The sequence below is a fragment of the Dipodomys spectabilis genome, unplaced genomic scaffold, assembly GCF_019054845.1.
Source record: "Dipodomys spectabilis isolate Male_0828 unplaced genomic scaffold, ASM1905484v1 ptg000387l, whole genome shotgun sequence".
Lineage (NCBI taxonomy): Eukaryota > Metazoa > Chordata > Mammalia > Rodentia > Heteromyidae > Dipodomys > Dipodomys spectabilis.
Genome location: NW_024871064.1, coordinates 2,407,033 through 2,414,863, shown reverse-complemented (window position 1 = coordinate 2,414,863; position 7,831 = coordinate 2,407,033). Strand labels below are relative to the sequence as shown.

Below are 7,831 nucleotides of genomic sequence, written 5' to 3'. Positions count from 1 at the left end.
TATACCTGTAATATTATGATCCAGCAATACTCCAGGCCTCGCTGGGACAGCCACAGAGATCATTGCTCTAACCCAGGAGGGAAACATCCATTCCCTGGGGCCAGCCTACAATTGTCCTAAATTCCAGTAGCTCATACTTCCAAAGAACAGAAAACAATAGGTCTGCTACTTAATTAAGGCCAGAGAACCCTAGAAAATAGAAATTTGACAATAAATTTGTATGCATTACACATTAGCTAGTTATATATTCGTGATATAAATATGTCTTACTATATGTAAGAAAAGCCTAAATCACAAATTTATCATCTTAAAAGATGTTAGTTGTACCTTTCTCATGCTCTATGGTTCACACCAAATGTACTGAAGCCATACTAGGACTTTCTCGCCTTGCTAAAAAATAAAAATAAAAATGGGGAGCCTGCTATACCCTCAGGAACTTTTTTTTTTTTTTGTCTGTCCTGGGTCTTGAACTCCGGGCTTGGGCGCTGTCCCTGTGCTCTCAAGGCAAGCACTCTACTAGTTGAGCCACAGCACCACTTCTGGTTTTCTAGTGGTTTATTGGAGATAAGAGTCTCATGGACTTTCCTCTTCGGGCTGGCTTTGAACCTCAATCCTCAGATCTCAGCCTCCTGAGTAGCTAGGATTGCAGGCGTGAACCACCAGGGCCTGGCTTACCCTCAGGAACTCTTAATGATTCTATTTATAGCTCTTTCATTTTTCACTGCCATAACAAAGTTTTTGCTATGCTCACTTATACAACCATTAGAAGAGTTGCTATCATCCACTGGTCAGATACAGTCCTATTCTCTACAAGGCCCTGTTATTCAAGTCACTCAAATATCCCAAATAATTGACTTCAAAATGATGTCAAGGTATCCAGGACTTAATTATTATGTATGTTTTTATCTGTGGGTTATTCTCATGTTTTTCGTTTCCTGTCCTGTCGTGGTCTAGTTTTGAAGGCCTCGCTAGTGGTTAAGCAAACTCCCTTTCTTGAACTGTTAAGTCTCAGTCCCAACTACTTCTCTTATCTAAGTCTCTTGCTCCAAGGTCACTGTGTAGATTTTCTAATCACACTGGGAACAGACAACTGACAGTTAAGGACATCCCCTAGGCTCAGGAGCCCTCCACCAAGATTATTCAAATTAGCCAGCCCTACCCTGCTTGCATATATAAACTGCTCCTCACTGCTCCTATTTGCTAGTATACTATCCTTGGGTGAAGCCCCTCTTTGGTCCTGTCCAGCAGCCTCATCAGATTGAAGCTGTAAGTAACACAGAGTTCTGAGTTTCGTTTGTTTTATTTCTGACCAAGAGTTCATGTGTGTGTGTGAAAGGATCTTTAGATTGTACAAAACATAAAGTTACAAAGCTTAAAACCTAGTTTTTCTGAAGTGGTTATGTCTAACAAGTCTATACAAATCTTGAAATTTGGGAGAGAAATATGAGTTTAATGTATACTTATCTTTTTATTTTCTTTTGTGCCTATCCTGGGCTTCAATTTAGGGCCTGGGTTCTGTCCCTGTGCATTTTTGCTCAAGGCTGATGCTCTACCACTTGAACCATCGCTCTACTTCTGGCTTTTTGGTGGTAATCGGAGATAAAAATCTCATGGACTTTCCTTCTCAGGATGGCTTTGAACCACAATCTTCAGATCTCAGCCTCTTGAATAGCTTGGTAGCACAAGCCACCAACTCCCAGCCTTATTCTTTGGCTAGTATTCAATTCAACATAAATTCTCTTGAACAAAGTAATCTGATAGACTTGATAGATAAGTTCTTTTAAAATTGTAAGTTCTATGGGACTGGGAAGGTGGCTCAGTGGTAGAGTGCATACATGAGGCCCTGGGTTCGATTCCTCAGCACCACATAAGCAGAAAAAGCCAGAAGTTGTGCTCAAGGCTAGAGTCCTAGCCTTGAGCTGAAGAGCTGAGGAACAGCACCCAGGCCCAGAGTTCAGGCCCCACAACCGACAAAAAAAAAAATGCAAATTCTATTAACAGCAAATCTATACTAGCTGAATTTATAAAATATCCCCTATGCCTGATGTGTGACTCTTCTGAAGGCTTTAAAGGGGGAAAGGGATTCTAATCATTAAAGCAATTTCAGTAGAGAAATGGATTAAATGTGTGCATTAATAATTAGCCTTAAACATGCAGTAAAAGGATTTTTAATTAGCAGCTCATTTTTTATTAAAAATGATATACTTTAATTTTCTAATATATTAGACTCTATTACATGTCTTAAGTGTCTTAAGAAACTGTCTTTAGGCTGGGAATGTGGCTTAGTGGTAGAGTGCATGCCTACCATGCACGAAGCCCTGGATTCGAACCTTTGGTAGCACATACACAAAAAAAATGAATAAAGTTACAAAAAGAAAATATTGTTTGCCTGATGCTGGTGGCTTAGGCTTGTAATCCTAGCTACTCAGGAGGCTAAGATCTGAAGATCACGGTTTAAAGCCTGAGCAGGAAAGTCCTTTAGACTGTTATCTCCAATTAACCACCAGAAAACTGGAAGTGGCACTGTGGCTCAAGTGGCAGAGCACTCGCCTAGAGCTGAAGAGCTCAGGGACAGCACCCAGGCCCAGAGTACAAGTTCCAATACTGACAAAAAAAAAAAAAAAAAAAAAGGACATTGTCTAAAGAAGCTATCTTTCATAGATTCTTCCAGTGGTTACAAAATTAAAGTCAGAAACATCAATGTTTTAATTCTACAGGTTTAATATTCCTATAGTAATTTCTCTTCTCTCCCAATATTACAAAACGGGGAGAGACAGAGAGATGATCTCATTGGGAGGGAAACAGAGTCAAAGTTGAGGTGTCAATAAAAATGATTTGCAGTTAGGTACTGCTTACAACTAAGGCCATCAACCTGAGCCATCAATCAGCATGCAGTAGAACTTTCTTTTTTTGGGGGTCCGGTCGTGGCGCCTGAACTCTGGGCCTGAGTGCTGTCCCTCAGCTCTTCAGCTCAAGGCTAGCACTCTACCACTTGAGCCACAGTGCCACTTCGGCTTTTTATCTTTTTGCTTATGTGGTGCTGAGGAATCGAACCCAGGGCCTTGTGCATGCAAGACAAGCACTCTACCACTGAGCCAACTTCCCAGCCCCTGCAATAGAACTTTCTAAGTTCACAAGTCCACGCAAGCTGAGATAGCTCTGAACCTTTACATGGGTTTCTAAGTTACCTCTTCAACAACTTTTAATTGCCTAAATTGACAAATCAAAATACTCTCTAACTCAACTTACCACCCCAAACCATTGTCTTATAGTTGGGACTCAGTAGACAGACATGACTATGTGTACACTTCCAACTCAGAAAGAACAAAAGTAGCAGATAACAACTGCCATTTTGAGTCTCTAACTACCATTTTCTGTATGGGGAGCAAGAAACTTCTCTTTTCTATTTCTCTCTACTTTAACGCTGTTATTAAAAAAAAAATCTTGCTAAAATGTAAAAACAAAAAAATGGTCTCTCGATATATCTAATAATATCTTATGTACAATACAAACCACATTATCCTTTAAAATTTTTGTGGAAAGAGCATAAAGTCAAAGACTCTTGTGTTTGAAGGCATAAAACCATAGCAGAACTTCCAATGTGGGCATGAAATGTTTTACATCCAAACCAATAACAAAGAAAATTAAACCAAGCTAGAACTAAACCATTTTCTCCATGAAAATTACATGAAATTGTCATCATATGAAGAAATTTCATCATGTGAAGAAATTACTGGGAATTATGGAATTTAATATAGATAAGAGTCACTGAAGGTATCAAGTAGAGTGTTATTATTAGATATGCATTTTCCTTCTGTTTGAGTATATAATAGTCTAGACATTTAATTTTTTGGTCTTTAATTTTTAAATTATTTTGGTGTTTATTTTTTTTTTTTTTGGTCAGTCATGGAGCTGGACACTGTCTCTCAGCTCTTCAGCTCAAGATTAATGCTCTGCCATTTGATCCACAGTGCCACTTCCAGTTTTCTGGTGGGTAATTAGAGATAAAAGTCTCATGGACTTTCCTGCCCAGGCTGGCTTTGAACCAAGACTCAAATCTCAGCCTCCTGAGTAGCTAGGATTACAGGCATGAGCCACTGGTGCCTGGCCTGGTCTTTAATTTTTGTCCTAAGTAGATAGTAACTTTGGGCACTAGTTTTTATTATTAGTTTTACTATTAGTTTTATATTCTTTTATGACAAAATTTTAACATCATTTTAAACACTTTTAGAAACAATTCTGTGGTAATAGATACATACATTATTTGAAAAAAATTACTATTATTCAACTGTATCATCCAAAATGGAAACTGTACTTATTAAATAATACCTCCCAACAGCTCCTCCTCCTTCCCAGACCCTACACTACTATCTTCCTTTCTGTCTGTAAATTTCACTATTCTAAAACTGCATATAAGTAGTATCATATAATATTTGTCCTTATGCTTGACTTATTTCACTTTTTTGTTTTTATGATTCATCCATGCTAAGGCAGATAGCATTCCTCTTGAAAGTCAAATAAGATTGCGTTGAGTATATACTGTTAGGTTTTTAAAGAGAGGCAGCTGAGTAAGAACCATACCACACACGTGGTTTTCAGGTAATGGGTAGGTTTATTCATCATATCCGGCTGGCACCAGGCCATGTTGGCACTCTACGAGGCTGGGAGAGACCTGGGAAAGAGAGCTTCTGGCTAGGCCTTATATAGGGTAGGGGCGGGGAAAGGTGTGGCCACATCGAATCCGGATGAGACCTCAGGGGATGCAGATGTGACCTCTTCCAGGTGTGCCAGTTGCCTAGGTAATGTAGGTACTGGGCGGAGACTTTGCTGCGAGGAGGGTGGATTCTGCTCACCATCCAGGAGAGGACCTTACTTATATACCATATTTTTCTTATCCATTTATCTGTCAACAGACATTAGGTTTCTCTTAGCCTTTTAACCCTTGTGTATACACTGCTGTGAACATGAGCATACCAATATCTGTTACAGTCCTCACTTTCTCTTCATTTAGGTATAAATTCACAAGTAAAATTGCTAGAGCAGGAGGTAATTTCATGATGGTTGCCTTCCATAGTGGCAGTACCATTTTATATTCTAGCAGTAATACATAAATATGCCAGTTCTACCACATCATTGGCAACATTTGTTGTTGTCTAAAGTTTTATGTTATTGTTATTCTAGACAAGGTCTTGCTATGTAGCCCAGCCTGGCTTCAAACTTATAAACTTCCTGTCTCAGCTTCCCAAGTGATGGGATTAGAGTTGCATCTCTATATCTGGCTTTTAGAAAGATTTTTTTCTTGTTTGTTTGTTAATGTTGGTTTTGGTGGTGGTGTGGTGATGGTGGTTGTAGGTCTCTAATTCAGGGCCTGGCACTATTCTTGAGCTTTTTCCACTCAAGGCAAGCGCTCTACCACTTTGAGCCACAGCACTACTTCCAGTTTTTTGGTGGTTAATTGGAGATAAGAGTCTTACAGCTTTTCCCTGCTTCCAATTTCAGCCACCTGAGTAGCTAGGATTACAGGTGTGAGCTACTGGAATCGAGCTTAGAGAGCTTACATATGGTTGGAGGTTTTTTTTAATATGTCTTTTGTGTGTGTGTGTGTGTGTGTGTGTGTGTGTGTGTGTGAAAATACCATAAGAGGGGTTACAATTACATGGGCAAGGTAATGAGTACATTTCTTATCAAGCATTGTTGCCTCCTCTTTGTTTCCCCTTCTCATCCTTTTTCTTTCTTGCGATTGTTTCTAACATATTTATAAGATGATTTCTATGTTGTTTTGTATGTCCCTCCCCCACGGTATAACCCCTGCTTTCATTGTATTTGATATTGGTATAATTTGTGGAGGGGAAGGGCAAAAACAAATCATTTAAATAGGGATACAGGTGGACCCATTGCAACAATGAGATATACAAGTCGTTATGTCGAAAAATGAACTTTATGTGGTTGTTTTTGTTTGTTTATATAATAGTTATCTAATTTTTGTATTGTATATTTCTTTTAAAAGTGCCTCCCAAGTCCTAGTATTTCCTGAATTCAGGCCTCAAATTCAATTATACTGTATGTGGAAGGAGGGAGTCAGTTTATTCACTTTGCTATGAGTTTTTTCTTTGTTCATTAAATGATAAAAGTAAAAATGTATGTAGGATTAATCCAAAGATTAATTTAATTGGATTTGGATTAATTTAATCTAATTTGGATTAATTTACTTAATCCAAAGATTAATCCTAGATACAATCTCTGGTACAGGGCCTGCATTGAGTCAGTAGCAATACCTTCCATTTTAACGTAGCTGCACATCTTTCTCCTACATCACCTGTGAGCCCTTCATCCCACAACCCAACATCCAGCAGAGGGCCTAACACACAGTCAATATCTTATGACCTCTTGATGGTGGGGATTAAAAAAAACCATCAACCACAGTTCACATTCCTTTACTCACCAGGATTACCAGAGTTCAAATATTCCTCAGTAAAGAGGCACTGAAAGTAACTATCCAAACCTGGCGGTTCTGCACTTCACTGGCACTAATGAAATCCTTATCAATGTTGTAAAATCTTTAGTGTTCTCACTCCCTACTGTGGCTTCACTCATGCTCAGCAAATGATTTTATTTTTCTCATAAAGTCATAAATCAGAGTCCCTCTCTAGGTATTGCTTTAAACAAATATTTGGTTTGGGTGGAATCTACCTGACCTCTGCTACAAGATTCTGGTTCCTCAAGAGGCAAGGCAGTCAGCCTGTGTTTGATTACTGCCTCACTGGGGCTGACTGCTGGGGAGAAGGACATGTGACATTAAAGCCTGCGATGCTCTGAGATCCCCTTTCTAAGTGATCCTACATACCCACACACGAGGAAGATGGAAGAATTAGCTTCTAAAAGTGCCTAGAACAGTATGGAAGCAAATATAATACCTACAAGGCCCATGTAGACATAACAAGGCCTCTTATTTATATAAGTCAACTATGTTCTCATGCATTTTTGTAACTTGATCTGATAAAGAGAAATTTGGAATTGCATATCTCTAACAGAGAACTGATGAAAGGCATTTCTAAGAAGTCAATAAAATACAAGTATTAACTCTAAAAAGGAAGAAAGGCCAAGAGAAGATGAAAGGGTGGGCCTGTGCATGTTTAGTGAGACATGCACTATCATTCTTAGAAGGCTGAGATTACTTTCTGTTTATTCTGTATAAATAAAAGGCACTTCTACATGAATAAGACAAGCCAAATGAACAACCTGAAAGCTTGGTACTGAGTTCCATGTTTACAGAAATGAGCTAGGATGCTTTACTCCCTGACTATAATAAAATCACCCAAGTTGAACCTAGGGTACCCCATCTCTCATTTATAAAAGATAAAATAAAACAAAACACATGCAAAAAGTTTAAAAAATATTTTTTTAATTTAATTTAATTTTATTTGTGAACATACTGTACAGAGGAGTTACAGTTACATGGGCAGGATAATGCGTACATTTCTTACCAAGCATTGCAGCCTCCTCCTTTGTTTACCCTTCACATCCCTAAAAAATATTTTTAAATAACCCTCAAGCCTTCAGTTCTGTTAAGGGAAAGCCTAAATCTGGTGGACTTTGACTCAGTTTCCTCTCTTCTTGCTTTCCCATGCGACTATTGATACTGACATCTTATCCCCAGAAGATCAAACCAGGTCTGAGCAAAGCTTCGCTCCACTCATTTACCCTGCTGAGCCCAGATAGGCTTACATTTTCCAAGAGAAAGGAAATCAGCATAAATAAACATGAAACACAAGAAGCATAAATCTTGACAGGCTTGTAAATATAGATTCACGGACAGCCTTACCGGCACTCT

General features: G+C 38.7%; 1 protein-coding gene across 1 annotated transcript in view; it reads left to right on the top strand.

The window, feature by feature from the left end:
* The first annotated feature begins 1,216 nt into the window (after nt 1-1,216).
* The window catches only part of Ca1 (carbonic anhydrase 1), a 38,152-nt gene continuing 31,537 nt past the window's right edge, over nt 1,217-7,831 (top strand). The window contains exon 1 of the mRNA XM_042667305.1: nt 1,217-1,266. The gene's annotated coding sequence lies outside the window, so the exon portion shown is untranslated. The remainder of the gene's footprint in view (nt 1,267-7,831) is intronic.